General features: G+C 37.1%; 1 long non-coding RNA gene across 1 annotated transcript in view; it reads right to left on the bottom strand.

The window, feature by feature from the left end:
- Positions 1-10,009: 10,009 nt before the first annotated feature.
- The window catches only part of LOC140512754 (uncharacterized), a 36,796-nt gene continuing 21,822 nt past the window's right edge, over positions 10,010-24,983 (bottom strand). Inside the window, exons 3-5 of the long non-coding RNA XR_011969898.1 lie at positions 20,058-20,150; positions 16,013-16,118; positions 10,010-12,714 (exon numbers count right to left, since the gene is read on the bottom strand). This is a non-coding gene — a long non-coding RNA (uncharacterized lncRNA). The remainder of the gene's footprint in view (positions 12,715-16,012; positions 16,119-20,057; positions 20,151-24,983) is intronic.

Here is a 24,983-nt window from a genome sequence, read left to right as displayed (position 1 = left end):
TCCTCATCCCAATCCACTCCATCCCTTCAAAGCAGAACATAGCTATTGGCTACAAAGGTATTAATTAACTTGTATTTTATTAATGAATGGCAGGGGCTTCATTTAAGTACAAAATGCTTCACATTTCCCAGATGGTAACAATCTGAGGATTTCATCTGTCACTCTATGATAGACTCCCAAAGGGAAAGAAAAAGAAAACACTTTCTGATTAACTAGCACTGTTTCTCCTTCTGTGCTTATTAGTACAGCACAACCAGTGCTTTGTCCTTTCTGGGGAAGAAGAAGCCTCTTTGTCTCACCAACCCTAAACCCACCAAGACATTTATGGGTAGCAAGTGATGATAAAGGCTCTAAAGATGCCGGGAGAGAAGCTATCTTTGTCTTGAAGAAAATATGATGAAAAGGCCCAAGGGAGTGTGAATGAGTAAGAGAGATGAGCCTGGGGAGGAAGGCTTTCTTTCACACTTCATGGATTTGTGATTCATAATTTAGAAAAGCACAAAGAGACCTCTTCCAGTGAAACCTCAAATGCTCACACCCATATCATAGGCATTGGAAGTAGAAGTGAGAGGTTAGGCCATTTAATTTTTCCTTCAGACATGGAAAAAAAGTTAGTTTTCTAATGCATGATAGATCCTGAAAACCGGAGGCTCAAAATGAACATTCCCAGATGTCTAAAATGTAGTCTTTCTTAGAACTCACTGCTATTCCCCAATCTTGCTGTTAGACTCACTGCTTCACATCAGAGGACTATGTTCTGCTTCTTTGTCTCTTTTAAAAAAATTTGTTAGTATTTTATTTTCCCCCAATTACATGTAAAAACTACTTTTAACATTAGTTTTTAAAACTCTGAGTTCCAAATTCTCTCCCTTCTTTCCTCCCCACCACCCTTATAGAGAAGGCAAGCAATTCGAAATAAGTTATACATGTGCAGTCATCCAAAACATATTTCCATATTAGTCATGTTGTGAAAGAAAACAAAGACAAAAAAAACTCAAGAAAAATAAAGTAAAAAAATATGCTTCAAACTGTATTCAGACATCATCAGTTCTTTCTCTGGGGATGGATAGCATTTTTCGTCATAAGTCCTCTGGAATTATCTTGGATCATTTTATTGCTGAGAATATCTAAGTCATTCACAACTGATTATCTTAAAATATTGCTATTATTTTGCACATAGTACATGTCACTTTGCATTAGCTTCTTTAAATCTTTCCAGGTTTTTCTGAGAGCATCCTGTTCATCATTTCTTATAGTACAATAATATTCCATCACAATCACATACCACAATTTGTTCAGTCATTCCCAATTGATGGCTATCCCCTCAGTTTCCAATTCTTTGTCACCTGAAAAGAGCTACTATAAATATTTTTATAAATATAGGTCCTTTTCCTTTTTGCTTTTTAATCTCTTTTTAGATACAAACCTAGTAGTGGTAATAATAGGACAAAGGGTATGCCCTCTGGGCATAGTTCCAAACTGCTCTACAGAATGGATGAATCAAGTCACAACTCCACCTACAATACACTGATGTCTCATTTTTCCCACATGCCTTTCAACATTCGTCATTTTCCTTTTCTGTCCTATCAGTCAGTCTAATAGGTATGAGTCAAAACCTCAGAATTGTTTTAATTTGCATTTCTCCAATCAATAGTGATTTAGAACATTTTTTCATACGGCAACATATAGCTTTGATTATATCTCCTTATCCCTTTCTCCTAGTGCATTCTTCTCTCATCTCTTACTTTTATTTTTTTAGATATCATCCCTTCATATTCAACTCACACTTGTGCCCTCTGTCTAGATATACTCCTTCTTAACTGCCTTAATAATAAGCAAGTTCTTGTGAGTTACAATTATCATCTTCCTATGTAGGAATGTAAACATTTTAATCTTATCAAATCCCTTATGATTTCACTTTGTTTACCTTTTTATGCTTCTCTTGAGTCTTGTATTTGAAAGTCAAATTTTCTATTCAGCTCTGGCCTTTTCATAAAGAATGCTTGAAAGTCCTCTATTTTGATTCTTGGTTGTAATCCTAGCTCCTTTGACCTCCGGAATATCATATTCAAAGTCCTCTGATCCTTTAATGTAAAAGCTGCTAAATCTTCTGTTATCTTGACCATGGCTCCATGATACTCAACCTGTTTCTTTCTGGCTATTTGTAGTATTTTCTCTTTGATTTGGGAACTCTGAAATTTGATTATGTTATTCCTGGGAGTTTTCATTTTTTGGTATCTCTTTCAGGGGTGATTGGTGGAATCTTTTAATTTCTATCTTAGCCCCTGGTTCTAGAATATAACAGTTTTCCTTGATAATTTCTTAAAAGATGATATCTAGGCTCTTTTTTTTTGATCATGGCTTTCAGGCAGTCCAATAATTTTCTAATTATCTCTCCTGTATCTATTTTTAGAGCAGTTGTTTTTCCAATGAGACATTTTGTACTGTCTTCTATTTTTTCATTTTATTTTATTGTTTCTTGATTTCTCATAAAGTCATTAGCTTCCATTTGCTCTATTCTAATATAGCAAAGGAATTATTTTCTTCAGTGAACTTTTGGACCTTTTTTGTCATTTGGCCAATTCTGCTTTTCAAGGCATTCTTCTCACTGGCTTTTTGGACTTCTTTTGTCATTTGGGTTAGTCTATTTTTAAAATGTTATTTTCTTCCATATTTTGGGGGGTCTCCTTTAGCAATCTGTTGATTTTTCATGATTTTCTTGCATCACTCTCATTTCTCTTCCCAATTTTCTCTCTACCTCTCTTACTTGATTTTCAAAATCATTTTTGAGCCTTTTCATGGCCTGAGACGAATTCATATTTTTCTTGAAGGCTTTGGATGTAGGAGCTTTGACTTTGTTATCTTCTTCTGAGTATGTGTTTTGTTCTTTTGAGTATGTTCACCATAGTAACTTTATGTAGTCAGATTTTTTTTTCTGTTTGCTCATTTTTTCAGTCTATTTCTTGAATTTAATTCTTTGTTAAAATGGGGCTCTGTTTCCAGAGTGGAGGGTACACTGTCCCAAGCTTCAAGGGTTTTCTGCAGCTGTTTTCAGAGATGTTTCTAGGGACCTATTAGTTTTCAGTTTTTCCAAGGTGGTATGATCTAAGGAGAGGTGTTTATTGTTCTTCTGGCCTGTGCTCTGGTTTGCGAATGACCATAAGCACTCTTTTCTATGTTGGAATTGTGATGAGGGTCCCTGCTCCTCTGTAGCCCCCATACTCTGGTGTGTTAGTACTCCTCCTTGCTCTAAGACTGCCACTCAGGATTGAGACCTGGATTTGAGTATGGACAAAGTAACAGAGTTCTGCCTCATCACTAGCAAAGAGACTCCTGGAATTTCCTTCTGACCAGTTGTTCAACCCTCTTACTCTCTGTGGGCTGACAGTTCCGGAAGCAGCTCCTGCCACTGCCAATTCAGTCACTCCAAAGGCCTGCTCCTGGTTTGCTGGGGACCTGGTCTATGCTCGAGCGACCTGTACCAGACTGTGTTCCACTCTCACCCCAGAGTGACAAACCTTTCCTGCTAACCTTCTAAGTTGCCTTTGGCTAGAAAATTATTTCACCTTGTCCTTTTGTGGATTCTGCTGCTGCAGGTATTATTTTATGGCATTACTTAAAGATGTTTAGAAGGTTTTGGGGAGAGGTCAGGCAAGTTGCTGCCTTTTCTCTGCCATCTTGGTTCCACCTCACTTCCACTTCTTTGAAAGAGGAGGTCAAGATTCAGTGCCAGTGATTATTTCAGTGAAGGTTCATAAACTGCATAATGTAAGAGCTCCAGGGTGCCTGAGATCATCATTACAGATAAAGAAAACTAAGCCCAGAAAAGTTGTCATTGTTCACAGTTACGCTGCAGGTTAGTGTAAGAGGCAGGACTAACACTCAGGTTTCTTGGTCAGGGATTTTCCCATTACATCACCTTGTCTTCATGGGCTATTTCATCTCTCTTCCCCACCTTCACCCCCAATTCTATCCAGGAAATGGAATGATTTTATTCTGGTGAATTATTTTATTTTAAAACAGCAAACAAGCTGCTGAGTTAAGTTGTACCAATGCCATCTTATTTGGCACTAGTGCCAAATGAATGCATTTTATACCTCAACTCTATACCAAGTGAAGGGCTTGTCTAGCTTAATAAAGGAATTTCAAGACAAGAGCAAAGATCTTCAAAGACTAGTTCTGCTAGAGATCATGGGAAACACACTGGGATATCAAAAAACAAGGTCTGGGAGACTCTGTTTGAAATGACTCAACTGGAAAGTTAAGACTCAATGTTAGGCTGAACACTGTTAGAAAGTCAAGGAGTTGAAACAAGTAGCTCCTGTCCTGTGGGCAAGAAAAAATGAGGAGGAAACAGGAAAGCAAGGCCCCTCTGGGGTGGGCTGTATCTCCACAGAAGTGGGGAAAGAGCCAAGACAATGCTTTGGCATCCTCCCTCTGGACATCTGGGTAGATCTCAACAGGCCTGTCTGCCCACCTGCCCATTTTCCTCTGTTCCTCACCCCCTTCTGTCCTGGTTTTGGCCCTCTCTACTTCCCTCTGGTGCCAGCTTCTCTGGAAAAGCCTCTGGCACTTCCTGAGAGTGGAGGGAAACAAAGGTGGCACCAGATTGCCTGGCATCAAATAGAGCTGGCTGTCCATTGGTCTTGGGCACTTGGGCAAATTTTTATAATTTGAGAGGAATAAACGAGGGGAGAGATAATGAAGGACAAAGAGGCATTTAGGTCCTGAGAAGACTCGTACATTGCTTAGAGAGCTGATATACTCACTAGATACTTCGTCATTAATCTCCTAATGTGATCTTGGGTTCTGTGAATTTCATTATCAATTCTTTCAAAGCTTTCTTCTTGGGGGAGGGGAGACGGTGTAGAATTAGTGGTTGTGTCTGCACTTCCACCAACATTTTCTTCTTAGGACAACAAAAATAGCATGGAATGTTTTAGAAAATTGGCATATAGATTAAATTTGTGTTGCGCTTAGGTATCATGCACCTAATCTCTTATTTTGTTTCATAGCTATATTAACCAGACATCTTAGTCAGAATTTTGAAATAGTATTTTAAAAATGGCACGTTCCAAATTCTCTCATGTGACTTAAGATTGAATTCAATTGTGTGGCTCCTGTCTTCTAGTCTAATTTACATATAGATATAGATATAGATATAGTCCCATCTTATATAAACCCTTATATTTTATATCGGTATTAAGTAACTATACAAGGCACATTCCAATATGTTATTTCATTTTGCTGTAGCAATCCTGTAGAGCATTTTTTTCTTATTTTACAGACAAGGAAACTGAGGCCCAGAGAATTGAAGTGGTTTGTGGATGGTCAGGCAGCAAGATAGTGACATAATTTGTACTAGAACCTTCTCTTCTTCTCCCTCCTGCTCAGTGAAAGCTCATACCAGGTCAAATAGCCTAATGCTGCTTATCATAGTTATTTTTCCAAGAAATTTTAGATGCTTTTTCAGAATAATTCAGAGAAACTCAACCTGAAGAGGGAAGATCAATATTGGGAGACTTAAATATGCCTGTCTAGTTCTAATTCAACTGAATTAAATAAACATTAAGCACCTAGAGTGTGCAGAACATTGTGTCTAGCCTGGGCACAGGTAGAGATATTTCAGAAGAAGACACAGTCCTTGGCCTCAGGAAGCTGACAGTTTAGTATGGGACTATGCCACTTATGCAAAGAAGCACACTGCAAAAAATAATTACAATCAAAACATGCGAGGTGGGGGGAGGGGGGAGATGTATTCACTACTCATTGGAGGATGGAAGGGAAATCAGTGAGGACTTTCTTGAGAAAGTGGCATTTCAGCTGGACTTTCAAGGATGGGCTGGAACTCAAAAGGTCTAGATGTCATTCCGAGAAGTGTTCCAGGCATATCAAATAGTTATGAGCAAAGACATGAAGAAAAACATAAGGGGCTACCAAGGGCTGGTCCACTTTGTCCACTTTGCTGCAGCATTAAGTATGTAGTTGGATGGCACCAGACTATGGAGGGATTTCAACGCCAAGCTAAGGAATTCAAAATTTCCTCAACTATAATTCATTATATATAGAGAGGCTGGGGCTGCATACCTTCCAAGATCTCTTTCAACTCAAAATCTATGATTTTCTGAACCTCACTTAAAAGGTAAGTAGAGTTTTGAACTGAAGAGTTTTGTGACCAGATCTATAAGTAAGCAAAGCATCTAGCCACAATGAAGGACAGAATCAAAAAGGTAAAGACCAATTAGAAGGTTATTGTTACAATCCAGGCAAATGGTAATGGAAGGGCCTATACGAGGGTTGTTCATCCTTTGTTTTCAGGGAGAGCCAATGACATCATGGACTAGGGAAGTAGCATAAGCAAAAGAGTAAATAGCTGCAAGATATATTTCAAGTATGAATTAATTTGTATTATAACTGGCAACTAACTGGGTATGAAAAGCGAATTAGAGGGATGTCAAAGATAGCAAGCTTTTAAATATTAGGATACTGGGTGAATGGTGGTACCCCTGAAAGAAACAGTGAAGAGAGAAGGAAGGGTAGGTTTAAGGGTAAATATAAAAAGTCTGGTTGAGTTTGAAGTACTGGAAGGGTCATTTATGTAAAGATATTCTATAAGGAGTTGGAAGTATAGAAATAAAGCTCAGAAGAGAGGTCAGAGCTGGAGACAGACATTTCTGCATTTACAGAATCATAAAATTTGAGATTTGGAAGGAAACTCAGCAGTCATTTAATCTTACCCATATATGAAAGGAATCACCACCAGATTGATATGTGACATAAGGATGTCCAGCCTCTGCTTGAAGACTTCTGGGACTGGGTTGTTTGTCCTTTGCTCTCAAAGAGGACCATGACATCAAGATGATAACGTGACTTGTAGTTGACTTTGATTTGAGTGAGGAAGGACTGGCAAGGTCACCAGCCTCACTTTCTTCTCCTGAGCCTTCTGGGTCCAGAGGCTTGCCATTCATCAGGATGGCTAGAGATAGCCCAGGATGCAATGTGAGGCCAAGGTTTCAGTGGACAGAAGAGAACCCAACACTTCTAGAAGTAGCCCATTATACCTCTAAACACCTTTAATTGCTAGGAAGTTTTTCCTGACATCATGCGTAAATGTGCCTTTTTGCAACTTTTACCCAGTACTCCTGGTTTAGCTCTCTGCTATCTAACAGAGCCAAAGCCTCATGTACATGACAGACTCTCAAATACTTGAAGACAGTCTGTTATGTCTTCATTGATTCTCTCTTCTCTAGGCCAAACACCCCAATTCCTTCCACCAATGCTCATATGACATGAACTCAAAGTCTTTCACCATTCTTATTGCCTTCTTGTGGACACTTTCTAGCTTATCAGTTTATTTCTTAATCACCTCTTCTACCTAGGAGCTGGGAACCTCTTAATGCAACCCAATTAGCTTTTTCACCTGCTGTCATACTGTGACCTCATTGAATTCACCACAACCCTGACATCTTTTTTCACAACAGGTGCTATCTAACCTTGCCTCCAACATCTTATACCTAATGAGGTTGACTTTTTTTGTACCCAAGTGCAATATTACATGAACTTTATCTAATTAGATTCAGTCTATCCTATCATTCAGTTAGCTATCCCTCCCACCTTTGTGTCATTGGCAAATTTGATGAGCATACCATTTGTGCCTTCATTCAAATCAATGATAAAAATGTTAAATAGCAAAAGGCCAAACACAGATCCCTGGAATATTCCACTGGAAACCTCCTGCCACTCTCATATGGAACCATTAACAACTACTTTTCAAGCCCAGTAATTCAATTAGCTTTGAATTCATCTTAAAGTATGACTGTTTAATCCAAACCTCCCTATTTCCCTTCATGAATAGTAAGAGTCATGTTATCAAAAGCTTTGTTAAAATACAGATATAAAATATCCACAGCATTCCTCTCACCCACTAAATTTGTAATACTGTCAAAAAAGGAATGAAGTTAATCTGGTACAGCCTGTTCAGTGGTGCTGTTTCTTTATAATCACTGCTTCTCTTTCTAGATGTTTTCCAACCATCTCTTTAATAATCTGTTCTAGAATTTTCCCAAGAAATGAATTCATCTCACTGGCTTATAGTTGGTAAGCCTCAGTTCTTGTCCCTTTCTTGAAAATTGAGACTTTTGCCTTCTTCCAATATTGTCGTACCTCTTTCATTTTCCATGATCTTTCACATATCACTGACAGTGGCTCGGCATTCACATCTGCCATTTCTCTCAGTATCTAAGGATGTGGCTCATCTGGGTCAGGGAACATGAATTCATCAAGTGCAGAAAGGTACTCTCTTACCACTTCCTTATTTGGCCTGGGTATCAACTCCCTTTTATTCATGTCATTTCCAGGGCAGAGGTCATTCTCAATTGCAGAGGGAAAAAAAAGACACAATACAAGAATTGACAAGTAAAATTATATATGCACAGAGGTAATAGTGAAGCTATAAAAGAAAAAAAAACCTCACCTAAAGAATGTATAAAGAGAAAAAGAGAGCTAAAAACAAAGCTTAGCAGGGACATCTATTTTCAGGCATAAGAGAGAAAAGTCAGGGAAGGAATGCTTAAAGAAGCAGCGCATTTGAAGTCGAGAGGAGATCATCTAGAAGAAGGGAATGGTCAACTCTATCAACCGTAGAGAGGTCAAAGCAGAAAACTGAATAGGGCCATTGGAATTAGTGATTTGGAGGTCACTGGCAAACTTTGACTGTCCTTCCAATAGTGAAGTGGAAACTGAGGCCAGATTGCAATAGCTTCAGGAGAGTCAGCGGTAAGGAAATATAAACATCAGTTGTAGACTATCTTTTCAAGAAATATTTCCTGTGATGGGGTGAAGAGGGGTAATATTTACAGGATGAGATGGAAGGGACAAGGGAAAGGGCTTTTTGGTTTTGTTTTGGTGGAGAGTTTGGAGGCACCTGAGAATATTTTTAGATAGATAAAAAGGAGTGAATGGAAAGGAAAAGAGATTGCATTAGAGGGGATAATTGCTAAAGCAAAATCATAGAGAAGACAGGAGATAAGACCAAGGGCCTACATAGAGGTAGAGTAGTTAAGCTTTAGAAATTCTGATATCTGTTGTTCTGAGACAAGAGAAAGAGAAGGGAACGTTATAAAGCTGAGAACTATCAGTCAGTCAATAAACATTTATTAAGCGCCAATCATATACCAGACACTAGGAATATGAAAAAAGACAATAAATAATTTCTGCCCTCAAGGGATTCACAACCTAATTGGGAGGCTGAAAAGAGGGGTGGGAAAAGGAGGGGAGGGTCAGGACATGGCAAAATCCAGTGCAGCCAGCTGGGAAACAAAGATAGAAAGCATGGATGCCCTTCTTAAATGAAGGATCTGGGAAGAGCTCTCTACCCTCTACTTTCTCCAATTAGAGAAAGGGTGGAGTTCTAGAGGTAATGGGTACTGATGAGGTATGAGTTCTAGGGCTGATGTGATTGTGCAGGTTAATAATCCTGGGGATATGACAAAGTACAAAATAGTATAGCTGGTGGGAAATGAAGAAAAGGGGATATGAGGGAAGTTTCTATGGGATAGCCTCTATATTCTCATTAAAGAATAAAAAAGTTCCTTGGAACTCTCAAGTTTTAGATTATTGTTGCAAAGCCACATCTCAATCTGGAAGCTCTCATAGGAGGAGTCAGGAAAATAGGAATGGGAAGTTAAGGAACACAGGTAATGAGACCCTTTTCAGATGCTAACTATTTTTATGGTTGGGTCAAAATCAGAGAAGAGACACCGAGAGACAGAAAGGGAAATAAGACCCAACTAGAAAGGAAGCACAAGGTTTGGTGGAAAGAGTTCAAGCCAGGATTTCCTAGCACTGAATTTACTGGTACTCATTCAAATCCAAAAGGTGTGAGTGGAATTTGAATATAGAACAGAAGCAGTCGGCAAGGATCAGAGATTGGAGGGATGTTCTGAAAACAAGTGGTTGGTAGTTATTTTGAGGGGAGAAAATGAACATGTAAAATATTAATTCATTTACATTAACTTTCACATATTTATTTTATAATATTTTTTTTAACATATAACATTTCATTTAACTATTTCCCAGGCTATGGACATCTGTTTTGTTTCTACTTCTTTATGGATGTAAGAAATACCATTACAACAATTTTGGTGTATATATGATATTTCTACCTCTGACCTCCTGAGAAGAGTGAACAAGGTGGGAAAGCATAGTAATGGAATCGTTAGATTACAAGGTATATAGATACTGTAGTCACTTTCTTTTTATAATTCCAAGATGCTCTCCAGAATAGTTGAATCAATCCACAGCTCCCCCAACAGTGTATTTATGTTTGAAAATTAAGGTAAACTGAGAGACAAGATTCCAAGCATGATCAACTTATTAGTTATCCTAATAGAAGTAAACATCTCATTGTAAATGAAGTCATAAAAGCCAAATGAATCTCATATTAAAATTACTGGGAAAGGCTCTACTGATTTAAATTTACAGATGTTATTGTTAGGTCAGCTTAAAGTATGCTAGGCTAAATATTATAAGCCATTATTGTTAAAGTTTCCTACTTTATTATTCTAGGTGAAGGGCTGATAGGGTGTTAGGATTTTTGACGCAGGAAAAAGGCTCTAAGGAGTCTGGTCTTACTCTGACAGGATACGACCCCACTTCTTCAAACTTGCACACCATGGGTAATTTTAACAGGGGTTGTGACTATGCTGAGGCACAGTGCCCAGAGAATGTAAAGTTTGCATTATATAAGAAAACATTTAAGGTATTATATAGTACTCACATCTAAACCCTAGTATATAATTATCTAGAATGCAATAATCACAATAGCCAACATTTATATAATGCTTGATATGTGGTAAGGGTAAAACCTGAGGTAAGCACTATATGGTCATCTGTTTCCCTCAAGCAACCCTGAGAAGTGGGTGGCTGACTGAAAGACGCCTATTTAACTTCAACTGTAACAGACAACAAAAGACTAAAACATGTTCAGTTACTCTCCTGTAAGATAACTGATTGCATGAAATATTTTCCTTTAAAAACAAAACAAAAAATGTTTCTGACTTTTACATTTGTTCTGTAAGTTTTTTTAATCATTGACTAAATATTCCCATATTATTCTGAGATATTTGAAGAATGTATATATACATATGTATAGTACACATATATACATACATATATATGTACATATAGTACACATACATGTATATTTACTAGCAAGTGGATGGCAAGTTTAGGAACCTGTATCTCATTATCTTAACTCGGTCTGAACAGCTTCTTCTTCCACAATTACACAAATACACAAGGTGTATCCTACAGTTTTTCATCTTAGAATAGTTTACCTGGTATACTAAGACGTTAAGATTTCATGACTGTTAGGGCAGTGTGGTATAATGGGCAGAGATATGAAGTGTATCTCCTCTCTTTGTAATTTCTAGATAGACCTATGATTTTATGGGGGTATGGAACCTTAAAACAGTGTTATTATTCCCAAGAAAAATTAAATGAGTATAGCCTAGGTGTGGGGCCAATACTTGAAATTCTGCCAAGTTGCCAGAATATTGTAAGACTCCAGCACTATTTCTTAAACTTAATCACTTTAAACTGTTGGCAACACTTAAAGATATTAGGACTTTGCATTTCACAGTTGAGGATGATTTTTTTAAAAAAAAATTTGTTTTGTATTTTATTTTCAAATTATATATAAAATTAATTCTTAACCTTAATTTTTTAAAACTTGTGAGTTCCAAATTCTCTCCTTGCCTCCTTTCCATTCCCCCTCCTTAAGAAGGCAATCTGATATAGATTATGCAAAGGAACACACAAAAATCACCCCCCCTCAAAAAAAAAGACAAAAAACTAAACAAACCATAAAGCAAAAAGTATGCTTTGATCTGCATTCAAACTCCATCAGTTCTTTCTCTGGAGCTGGATAGCATTTTTCATCCTAAGTCATTTGGAATTATCTTGGATCTTGTATTGCTAAGAATAGCTAAGTCATTCATAGTTGATCATCACATAATATTGCCGTTACTGTACAATGTTCTCCTGATAGCACTTACTTCACTTTGCATCAGTTCATGTAAGTCTTCCCAGGTTTTTAAGGGTTTTTTTAAAAAAATTTATTTAGTATTTTTTCTCCAGTTATATATAAAAACAATTATAATGTTCTTTTTGAAAACTCTGAGTTTCATTTTTTTCTCCTTTCCTCCATGCCTGACCCATTGAGCCCATTGAGAAGGCAAGCAATTTGATACAGGTTATACATGTAGTTATGCAAAACATATCCATAATAGTCATGCTGTGAAAGAAAACATAGACAAGAAAAAAAACTTGAAGAAAAAAGTAAAAAAAAACATGCTTCCGTCTGTATTCAGACACCACCGATTCTTCCTCTGGGGATGGGGAGCATTTTTACCACAAGTCCTTCAGAGCTGTCTTGAAATCACTGTATTGCTGAGAATAGCTAAGTCATTCACAGCTGATCATTTCACAGTATTGCTGAAACTTTGTACACAGTATATTTCACTTTGCATCAGTCCATCAAAGTTTTTCCAGGTTTTTCTGAGAACATCCTGTTCATCATTTCTTATACCACAATAATATTCTATCATGGTTTAGCCATTCCCCAATAGACGGGCATCCCCTCAATTTCCAATTCTTGGCCATCATAAATAAATAGGAAAAGGCTTCACATGGCAGCTTCACATTCCCATCCTCCTGTTTTGGAGAACAAGAGTTTCATGCTGCAATTTTATTATCACAATTTCCATATCGTAAAGAACAAACACATAAGGTTTTTCATAACCTTTTTTCAAGAGATAAAGCATCTTCCTTAAACCTCTCTTTCAAATTTCCAAGCCCCTTTTACTTTCAAACCCCAATTGCTTAACTTTTATTTTCTGAGTTGCATAGTCTATTAAAACTCAGGTGATTTGGCTATTAATTTAGTCAAACAATTATTTCAGATTAGCTTCTAGTAGGTAAAATAACCTCCAAAACATCTATCACTTCCAATAAAGGGACAGAGGTGTGGGCTGTTTGGTCTTAATCTTAATCATACCTACAAACCTCTAAAAATCCATTAAGATGTTTTTAGCAGTTGTAAAACCCTTTATCCCACAACATGAAATTAATCATAAGGATATTACATTTCAGTTACAAATACCAATTTCCAATACATTTATAATACCACCTCACAATTTTTTTCATAAGTTGGGTGCAGTCAGAAGCGGGGTCGCAGAGGTGGTTGCACCTAGAAATCTAATAGTTCTGAAACACAGGATACAAGGCAGGAAGCCTGCACTAGCTTATCCCTTCTGAGGAGGCAAAGAAGAGGAGATCTAAGTTCTCTTGGTCTTACTTAACAGTTTACAAATGCCTATTCCAGTCAAATAACAATTAAATTCTATTATATCAGTCATAAAAGTAACACAAAGCATTTTTCCAAATTAAACTTTTCTTACACACTTCTCTCTTTTTTTACTTATTCTTTACTTTGGAATCTTGCTGATACCACTTTTCATTTTTCTAAATCTAGATAAGAGTTTTCTCCACAGATTCAATATTCCTCTCCTCTCTTTACAATACCCAGATAATATTCTTTAATTTCCAAATTAAGAGAGTTGCATTTTTCAATCTTAACAGCATTTCTTATACAGTAGTGGCATGTATTTTTAAATACTAATTTTTGACATTCTAAATTGATTGTATTCAAGGCCAACAAAGAGAATTTTTTTTTAATTCTTTTTTTCTTTTATTTTATTATTATTTTTTAATGTTTAACAATCACTGCCATACAATTGAGATTTTATCCCCCCAACACCTACCCCCCACTACCCCCCTCCCTCCCCACGACTGCATACAATTCTGTATAGGTTCTACATATACTTTCCTATTGAGTACATTTTCACTATAGTCATGCTATGTAGTCGAACTAAAATAAATGGAAGAAATCATATAACACATCAAAACATGATACACAAAAACACACACACACAAACATGATCTGCTACATTCTGCAAATGACTTCCATATTTCTTTCTCTGAGTGTGGAAGGCATTTTGCCTTAGAAAACCACCACTGGGATTTTTTTTTTTTAAGAAGTTCTTGCATTATTACGAAATTCCAAGTCTACCAGAAAAAACTCTCGCACACTGTGGTCATTGCTGTGCACAAAGTTCTCCTGGTTCTGCTCCTTTCACTCAGCATCAGATCATATAAGTCCTTCTGGGCCTCCCTGAAGTCTTCTTGTTCATCATTTCTTATGGCACAATAGTACTCCATTACATTCATATACCATAATTTATTCAGCCATTCCCCAATTGATGGACATCCCCTTGACTTCCAGTTTTTGGCAACTACAAAGAGTGCTGCTATAAATATTTTTGTATATGTGGGACCCTTTCCCATTTTTATGATCTAACAAAGAGAAATTTTGATCAAAGTTTACTTTAAGGCCAAAAACTTGTTTTTGCAGCTTTTAAACACATTGCCCTGATGTTAAATATTGAGTGGCAACATGAAAATTAAGCTCAACAGCAACAACCTATATCTAATATTACCCAGGGTTACTTTTATCTTGAGGGCTACATTTACTCTTTCAAATCCTTCTTCTTTGTGCAACGCTTATTCCACAAATATACCTATATCTTCTTTTGCATTTCTTAACAACATGACCTTTCAGGCAGTAGAAACATCTAGCCTGGGCCTGAGGCTTAGATTATCTTACTGGGCTCTATCTTTTAACACCTAAACTCCTTTCTCATGCCACCCCCTCAAGTTGCTCTTTGATTTAAATAAACCTCTCTCCTTTTGGGGTCTAGAAAAAAGTTCAAATTGTAAACTGTTTTTGAAATCTTACTGAAGCTAACTTCCAGTGGTCTGACACTTTTGGAACTTTGAGTGAAAAAAAACAACCTCCCTAACACAATACAAGCAGTCTGTGTGTGATTTTTTCTCCTAAAATAAATTTTACAGTTTTGAGGTACCATAAAGGCATAACATCCACAAACACACTCAATTCATGGCCAGTTTATGTTTCATGCTTATGCCAATGGTCACAAGAAAAATTAGTTTATTTTATCCCAACACAGTAACACAAAAAAAGATATGACACAGAGCTCCGAAACAGAAATAAACAGGCATGCGACTAATAGACTTTTGTAGGGCCTCACCCACCAATCGTAGTCAAGACAAAGAATGTAAGTATTCTTCACTGGTGTTCATCTGAGGCTTTGGGAGAAGTCTCTACTTTTCCTTTATGAATTTTACCTCTTTTTGTAAGGTAAGGTGCCTTTTCAGTTTGGAGAAATTAAAAAAGATTTTTTTCTGTTTCAATTCCCAATGAAGATATTTGGGTGGCTAATAGAGATATAATCTTCGAGAATGTCCTTCTAAGGTTGCATTAATTTTTCCAGAGTGCCTCTCTGAGAGGCCATGTAGTTTAGTTGAACAGCCTAAGGACTCAGGAATCCCTAGTAGGAGTCCCTTTGATGGTTCACGGAGTTCAAACTGGTGGCCAGTTTTAGTGCCAGAAAGGACAGTCAGTAAATGGCTAAGGAGAAACCCTTGAGTTACCCAGAAATGTTGGTGCTTTTGGCACAAGTCAATTCCTCCTGGGAGGATGAAGGTTCCCCCTATTGATCTTTGCTTTCTACAACCAAGTTCACATTGCCATACTCCCCAAGCATAGGTGCAGCTGCCAATAAGCTCAGTCCTTCTGTTCAGGGACCCAGCTAACTGAGCTAACAGGGGACAGTATTAGAGAAATGCCTGGAAAACATCTCCCCCTCTCTTTATAGTGCCCAAAAAGAAGAGACTGTTACAAACACTAAATACCAGTACTGAAACTCCAGAAAAAAAAAACCCACCAAAAAAACTTCATAGTAAGCATGTTGCTATTCTCAGTTTGGTTACTAGATGTCTCCAGAGACTATAACTGTAGAAACACAGAAACACAGAAAAGCAGATACATACCTGTCACAGAGCTCCCTCGACAGCAAGGAGTAGGGCTTACCTTTAGCTCAGAAGAACTGGAGCTGGGAGAGTCAGGCCCCTGGTTTTAGTCCTTCATGGAAACACCCTAGGAGGCAAATTCCACCAGGGTGCTCTTGGGGTTTCTCCTAAGGGAAATAGGGGGCTATTTCAGGGACTGATTTCCCTTCTCATCCCTTCATGGTCACCAACTGTAATCTTTGAAAATTAAGAGAGACGAGGCTATGGGCATGATCAATATATTAATTAGGCTAGCAGTAACCAATAAATTGGGTCAATGGCCTCTCTCAATGACCAAAGACTCCGGAGTAAGGGTTGACGGGGGTTTTATAAAAATTAACAAGTTGTTGTTGAGTCGTTTCAGTTGTATTTAACTCTTTGTGACCCCACTTGAAATTTTCTTGGCAAAGATACTGGAGTGGTTTGCCATTTCCTTCTTCAGTTCATTTTACATATAAGGAAACTACAGCAAAGAGGGTTAAATGACTTGCCTAGGGTCACACAGTCCAAGGCCAGATTTGAACTCAGGAAGATAAGTCTTCCTAGCTAGGTGCTCTATCCACTGTACCAACTAACTGTCCCAACAATTAATAAGATGACAGAGAAACTCTTGAGCAATGTAAGTGTGTCTGTCTTCTCTCTATGGCTCTCTGTAACACAGTCAGAATTGAGGTTACATCATTTGAATCTTGCCTTATGAAATCCCCTTAGGATATGTGTTTTGAGTCACAAGACAAAAGTTCTCACCAGTCAATGGGAGTAGTTTACTTTACTGAATGGCTCTAACTGAATCAAATTGAATTTGAGTAAAGTTCGTAACAGGTAAGATTACAAAGAATCTTGAATTCAGGATAAATAACTAATGAGTGAGGTTACAAAGGTAGAGATTCAACTGACAACAGGATTGAGTCCTGGGTGGAGATAAATTACAAGACAAAAGCTTGACGTTTAGGTAAGTTTTTCTGGCAGGTAGTGAAAGGGTGAAGTCATAAAAGTAAAGATTTTGGACTTACAGAGCATGGGAGAGTATTAAAACCTGTACCAGCTTAACTAAGACTTAAAAATATAATTAAAATCAGTTTTCAATTTTATATTTTATTACCACACTATAAGAAACAAAGATGATGAGGAATGCTGAGAAGACATGTAAACGGAATCAAAAATAAAGCACATGGAAAACAATATACACAATGACTACAACAAAATAAATGGAAAGAAGAACAAATAAAACTGAATGTTGTATAGTTATAATAATCAGGCTTGGCTGTCTCCCCTTCCCCCAACCAAAAAAAAAAAGGGGAAGAGATAATTGAGCTCCCTTCTTTGAAGTGGTGGGGGAATTATGGATGTGGAACATAGGACACACTGTATAATTTGGTTGATGTACTGTTTAGTTTTGGTGAACTGCTTTTCTTTTTTTTCCTTCTTTTAAAAACTTATTTGTCATGAGTCTGATTCTCTGGGGCATGAAGGAGAAAGGAATATATTTGGAAATAAAAGTGACAAAACTAATTAAATCAAATATGGACATTTTTGCTATAAATGAAACTAAAAAAAAGAAGGAAGTTCTAACTAAATAGAAAGATAGGTCACAGGTATTCCTTGGAGACACAGAGAAAGGAGTTGGCAAAATTACTTTATGATAGGTCTAAAGGCAACAAGAAATATTATTTCATGGAATATATGGTCGCCTCACAATGTAGTACTGATAAGTACTTGCAAAAACATCACCATGAATAAAATTCAATCAATCAACCAACAAGTATTTATTAAGGTCTAGCCTACTATGTACTAGGCACTGATGATATAAGTACAAAAAATTAAATCCCTAGTTGTAAAGTTCTTACTTTCTAATAGACAGCATACATATAAAGTTGACAAATATACTGCATATATGTATACATACATATATGAATATATACAAACAAACACAGAGAGCATTATACAATAATTTGGGAGGAAGGACACTGGTAGTTGAGGGGATTAGGAAAAATTTTATGCAGAAGATAGTGTCTAAGCTTCCTTCATTCTACCTCCGCCTTGAGAAGCAGCTAAGGAAGGAGGCCTTTCCAGGCATGGGGTCAAACAGTAAAAAGGCACAAAGATGGGAGAGAAAATGCTGTGTATGAGGGGAAAAAAAGGAAAGTTAGTTTGGCTGGATCACTGAATACAGCAGGGAGAGTAATGTTCAGTAAGGTTGGAATGATAGGTTGGGGTTAAGATTAAGAAGGGCTTCAAAGACTAAAAAAAGAGAAGTTTATATCTTCTCTTAGAGGCAAGAGGAAGGTACTGGAGTTGGTTGGTAGACACATGGTCACAAATATGCTTAAGGAGAATTATTCTCACAGAAGTGTGTAGAAATGACTGGAGCAGGGAGAGACTTAAGACAGAACAATTAGGAGGCTGTTGCAATAATCTAGGCAAGAGTTAATAAAGGCCTGAACCTAGGTGGTAGCCATGTGAACAGAAAGAAGGGGCTGGGTGGTGACACTGTGAAATAGAAATGGTAAGACATGGCACCTGACTGGATATATGGGATAAGGAAAAGTAGAATGCAGAATAATCCTTTAAATATGAACTTGAGACATTAGAAGGATTGGTGGTGTCTTCAACCAAAGTAGGTAAGTTTGAAAGAGGGGAAGATTTAGGGGGAAAGGTGATGAGTTCAGTTTTGGGCATGTTGAGGTCAAGATGTCTCCAAGGTATCCAATCTGAAATATGGATAGATATGACCTATATGAATCTATATGTTCTGACCTGCATCTGTGAAGAGTCAATAAACATTTATTAAGGCCTACCATATGCCACTTAGTGTTAGCTGCACTGGGGATGGAAAAAAAAAAAAGAAGGCAAAGAAAAAAGTCACTGTTTTCAAGGAGCTCACGGTATAATACAGGGAGACAACATACAAACAAGATATCTGTATGTGTATACATACATATTTATGTATATAAGTATATGATAAACTGTAAGTCTTATTGATTTTAAGTCTAATGCTCTATCCACTGGGCTACCTAGCAAGAGTAAATGCGCTTTTTATCTGGAAGTAAGGAAAGATCTCAGCCCAACAAAGAAGAAAGGGAACTTAGGCCAGCATTATTCCTAGTAGTCTCTAGAATTTCAAGCTAGTCCATAGATATGATGCATGTCTGTCATTTCAAAGTCTTTCTCTTTACACCACTTGCCTAGAGCTTTCTCCACACATCTTTCCCAAAGAATATCTGAAACCAACTCAAGTAAGTCCCTCGTGGCAGGGATGCAGTATTGTTCTCAACACTCCTATTAGGAGTCACATTTCTCTCAGCATATGCAAAATGCAGTCCACAGATATTTAAGGATAAAAAAGGGAGGACAACAGAGAGAAGAAAAACAGAAAAGATCGGCAAAGAATACTAAAATAAACTGTTCTGACGATCAAGATCAATGGAATTACCAATATGGCATCTACTGTCATAGTCTTCGATAAACTTATAGAATAGGCAGAAATGGCACTGAAGAAGACAAAGATGAGGAAAGTAGCCAGAATGGACCAAGTATATATAAAAGAGATTTATGTTGAAGGAAGAACCTGAGAATGTTGAGGGACTGATATGAAAGATATCTATATATATATATTTTTAAAGATAAAAGAAATGAGAAAGGAAAAAATGGGAAAACCCCCACACCTTATTAATATCAAAAACTGGACCAAAGATAACATCACCAACTACCAACCTCTGTGTCTACTCTCCAATTTTTACTAAGTATTTACGTGAACCATCTATATGTGAATTAATACTTTGATGGAATTAGTTGAAAAAAATATTTTCTTAACTGATGGATCAAATATTTGCCATTTCATAACTGACCTATTAATATAATGTACCTATTGTTTGAAGATTATGAAAAAGCATTTTATTCAGTATAGCAAAACATCATTTTAAAAATTCTTTTGCAATGAGGTGCCAGCTATCTACACAACAAAAATCACTCAAAATTCCATAAAAGATATAACAGAATTAACTCTGTCCAGTGACTCTCTGACTGTAAACATCAGTCAAAGTAAAACACAAGGATTATAGGCTTACCAAAGGTGTTTATCTCTGTGACAGAGGAGATCCAGTAGCATCCAAGTTGAAGAAGGGTCCTCTGCCAACAGCGAGGCTTTTTAGATGCTCTTTCTGCAGAAGACATTGTGCTAGCATCATCAAACCCTGGAATACCACATTTTTGGATAGAAAACCTATTTTCTAACCTAGATATTATCTATCAGGAAGTATATTCAGGTCAGACAACATAGATGTTGCATAGACAGTATAGATAAATTGGGCCTGGAGCTGAACAGAAGAAGGAGAGTAAGCTGAATTGTCTTTGGGAAATTACAAAGCTCCTTTAATGACCCAAATGTTCTAGGCTGGTCCTGACTAAGGTTAATATATTGGTAATTTAATATTGGACAGACCATGTACTGGGGAATATCTCAGTATCTTTTAAGGAAAAACTATAGTTTAACCTACATGGAGAGGATCAGATATTGCTCCTATTACACGAAGCTCCTCGAGGAAACAAAGATTTACTCTCTTTATAGCATTCAATCAATGTCATTTTTTTGGTAGAGGGAAGTAAAATACAATAGTCTCCAAAGAATTAAAATTAATATCATAAACAGGCAATGGAGAGGTGTGATGGGTATGACTAGGCTACCACACATAATCAGGAACTTAAAAAAAAATAAGTAAAAGATATCTTCAAGGAAGTATTTAATAGGAAAAAAAGATAGCCTGGTTGTGGGGCAAGAATGAAGAATGACAGATGGTTAGCCATAGTGCTCTAATGGTATCAGCTTACTATTAGGAGAAAATAAAAAAGGTCTCCAGCACATTGGATGGGCCTTTTGGGGTGAAATTATAAGAGGATATGGACAAAAGTAGCAAAAAGTGGGCAGGCATTGATGGGCTGCAATCTGAATAATTGGAGATTAAGGTGGACATGGAGACATCTGAGTAAAAACAACAGAAATAATAATTAAAATGTATCCTCTTTCTACAAACTATGTGCTATTTAGTTGTCCCTATGTCTTCTATATAAATTTATAAGACCATTTACTGAAGAATGGAGTCATTTTGTAGTGAAAAGTGGGATGGACTTAGACTTAGGTAGAAATCCTACCCCCCAGCTATGCAACAAGTGATATAAACTCTTTGAGAATCAATCTTTTTACCTGTAAGATGGGCATAATATTTGTAGTATGTCCTTCACAGGATTCTTGAGGAGAAAATGATGTGGTGAAAGGACTACCAAATGGACAAAATAACTGTTCTTTGGAAGTATTAAAGCATATATTGTCTATGTCAATCTTAAGTCTTCAGAAGGTCAGGACCATTTCTGCCATCATTTATGTAGCAGATGTATTTTCTACAATATGCCATGTTCTTGAGAAGTTGTGGATAAGAAAGAATTGCTCTAAAATATAAACCAGCTAGTTGGCTGTTCAGAGAAAAACTAGTGAATCCTTTCACAATGTGAATAATCACTTTAAATTTATCTGTGTTATAAATATGGATGTATATGCACATTATAGATTCTTAGATTCAGAGTTGCAATGAACTTAAGAGGTCATTGAAGCTCAACTCTCTCCTTTTACAGATGAGGAAAATGAGGTACCTTGCCCAGTATCAATAAGGATCAGAAGTAGTACTTGACCCATGTCTTCTACTTCCAGTGCTATTGCCTCTTCTACTGTATCACACTGTTTCCGTAGGTTGAATTTGAAATGAAGAATACAGCTAGATGCCCACATACATTTGGGCATATTAATGATTTAGATATTGCTTTTGGAAATACTGCACAAAGAAAGGGTATGGACAACTTAGCTGGCAAAAGTTAAGAGGAATAATATTATACAGCTTAGCTAGATACAAAGTGGGACTTTGTACAGTGAATTATAAGAACTAGATTAAATGAAATGTGATCAATTCTATGCCTGTATGCTCAATTCAATTCAACTAACATTCATTCATCACTTATATACAAGGCACTGTGCTTAGTGCTAGACATACCTACAAAAACAAAAATAGAATGGTCCCTACCCTCAAGGAATTTAGATTCTACTGGGAGAAGATATAACATCGTTACAAATATATTCAAAAGTGAACACACACAAAAAAAGAGTAATTTCAAGAGGGAGAAAAAATTACCAACTAAGTGAGATCAGGAAAGGCCTTGCATAGGAAATGATACATCAGCTGTTTAGAATAGCATATGGCTATAAAATATTTTCTATAAAATACTGACTTTTGAAATAATGAAGCAAGGTAAGCAAGAATGTGCTCATTTTGCATACCAGTACTCAGAATGCTCTTCCAGCTCATGACTATCTACAGGGAATAGCTCAACTGGTCTCAGAGATCTCAAATGGAAGTGAATTTTAATGTAAGTGAACGGTCTAGTCAACTTGTTCATATTATTCTTTGTCAAAGATTTAACTCCACATTAGTCCAACATCAAATGACTAGTTCATAAATTACCTGATTTTCAGGATGAAGTAACTGGATAATTTCAGAATCATTTCCTTCAATAATTATGATATACTCTACACCTTTTTTTTTTTAAATGCTATAACTTTTAGATGGAACCCATTTAAATGTAAATTATTATCTTGGCACAAATTTTCTACATAACAGAAAAAATATTAGGGAGGTAGTATATAAAACACTCGACTTGGAGTACTGATTCTGTCACTTAATAGATATATTATCTTGGACACGTCACTTAACCTCTTTATATCCCTTTCTCATGTGCAAAATGGGGATATCTCTATAATTTACCTCACAAAGGAACAAATAAAATATGTAAAGAAGTTAGGAATAGATTGAAAACGGGGTGGAGCCAAGAAGGCAGAATAGAAAGATGTATATATTCTAGCTCTTCCCCCACAGACCATAAAATACCTATAAAGAAAGACTCAACAAATTCTAGAGCAGCAGAGCCACAGAATGACGGAGTGGAGGAGATTTCCAGCCCAGGGTGACCTGGAAGGCTGACAGGAAAGGTCTGTCATACCTGACATGGAGCACAGCACAACCGAGCCTGGGCCACACGACACTGGGAGGAGTAGGACTGGAGGAGGCCTCGGAGGCAGAATCCCCAGCAGTACCAGTGGAGGTTCACAGATCCCTCAACCCACAGGCGCCAAAGGCAGCTTCAAATGTCAGTGAGAAGGCTTTTCGAACTTGGTGAGAAGGGAGCAGGGTCCTCTCCTAGCCTTGGCCACAGAGGCAGAGGCAGAGGCAGAGGCAGCAGCAGCAGCAGCAGCAACAGCTACAGTGGCCACAGGCAGCAGCCAGCTTCCATAGTTAAGCGTGCTCAGCTTAAGCCCCTGGGGAAAATGAGCAGCTGATCTGAACCTCAGGCTTGAGTGGTGGCCCTGCCCCTGCCTAAAGCCCCAGGGGAATTGAGCAGCTGATCTGAATCTCAGCTGCAAGCCAGATCAGGGAGTAAACTCCTCTCCCTTAATTGTGCCACCTTGGAGGAATTGAGAACTTACAGGTCCCCAGAGTATACCCTACTCTTGACAAAGGATACAAAAGTCAAGTAAACTGGTTGGGAAAATGCCCAAAAAAAGGGAAAAAAAATAAAACTACAGAAAGTTACTTTCTTGGTGAACAAGTATTCTCTCTCATGCTCTTGGATGAGGAAATACAATGTTTACCATCAAGGGAAGCCATAAAAGTCAAGGCTTCTGTATCCAAAACCTCCAAAATAAATATGAAATGGTCCCAGGCCATGGAAGAGCTCAAAAAGGATTTTGAAAATCAAGTAAGAGAGGTGGAGGAAAAATTGAGAAGAGAAATGAGAGAGATGCAAAAAAATCATGAAAAGTGAGTCAACAGTTTGCTAAAGGAGACCCCAAAAAATGCTAAAGAAAATAACACCTTTAAAAATAGGCCAACTCAATTGGTAAAAAAGGTCCAAAAAGCCAATGAGGAGAAGAATGTTTTAAAAAGAAGAATTAGCCAAATGGAAAAGGAGGTTCAAAAGCTCACTGAAGAAAATGGTTCTTTAAAAACTAGAATGGAACAGATGGAAGCTAATGACTTTATGAGAAACCAAGAAATTACAAAACAAAACCAAAAGAATGAAAAAAATGGAAGATAATGTGAAATATTTCATTGGAGAAAACAACTGACCTGGAAAATAGATCCAGGAGAGACAATTTAAAAATTATGGGACTACCTGAAAGCCATGATCAAAAAAAAAGAGTCTGACATCATCTTTCATGAAATTATCAAGAAAAGCTGCCCTGATATTCTAGAACGAGAGGGTAAAATAAATATTGAAAGAATTCACCTATCACCTCCTGAAAGAGATTCAAAAAGAGAAACTCCTAGGAATATTGTAGCCAAATTCCAGAGTTCCCAGGTCAAGGAGAAAATACTGCAAGCAGCTAGAAAGAAACAATTTGAGTACTGTAAAAATACAATCAGGATAACACAAGATCTAGCAGCATCTACATTAAGGGATCGAAGGATGTGGAATATGATATTCCAGAAGTCAAAGGCACTAGGACTAAAACCAAGAATCACCTACCCAGCAAAACTGAGTATAATACTTCAGGGGGGAAAATGGTCATTCAATGAAATGGAGAACTTTCAAGCATTCTTGATGAAGAGACCAGAGCTGAAAAGAAAATTTGACCTTCAAACACAAGAATCAAGAGAAGCATGAAAAGGTAAACAGGAAAGAGAAATCATAAAGGACTTTCTAAAGCTGAACTGTTTAAATTCCTACATAGAATGATAATATTTGTAACCCTTGAAACTTTTCTCAGTGTCTGGGTAGTTGGAAGGATTGTGTATACACACACACACACACACATTTATGTGTGTGTGTATGTGTATATATATATGTATATATATATATATATACATATATATATAGACAGAGAGAGAAAGAGAGAGAGAGAGGGAGAGAGGGAGAGAGAGCACAGGGTGAGTTGAATAGGAAGGGATCAT

The sequence above is a fragment of the Notamacropus eugenii genome, chromosome 1, assembly GCF_028372415.1.
Source record: "Notamacropus eugenii isolate mMacEug1 chromosome 1, mMacEug1.pri_v2, whole genome shotgun sequence".
NCBI classification, from domain to species: Eukaryota; Metazoa; Chordata; class Mammalia; order Diprotodontia; family Macropodidae; genus Notamacropus; species Notamacropus eugenii.
The sequence above is the reverse complement of the archived record's forward strand: the minus strand, read 5'-3'. Positions and strand labels throughout refer to the sequence as shown.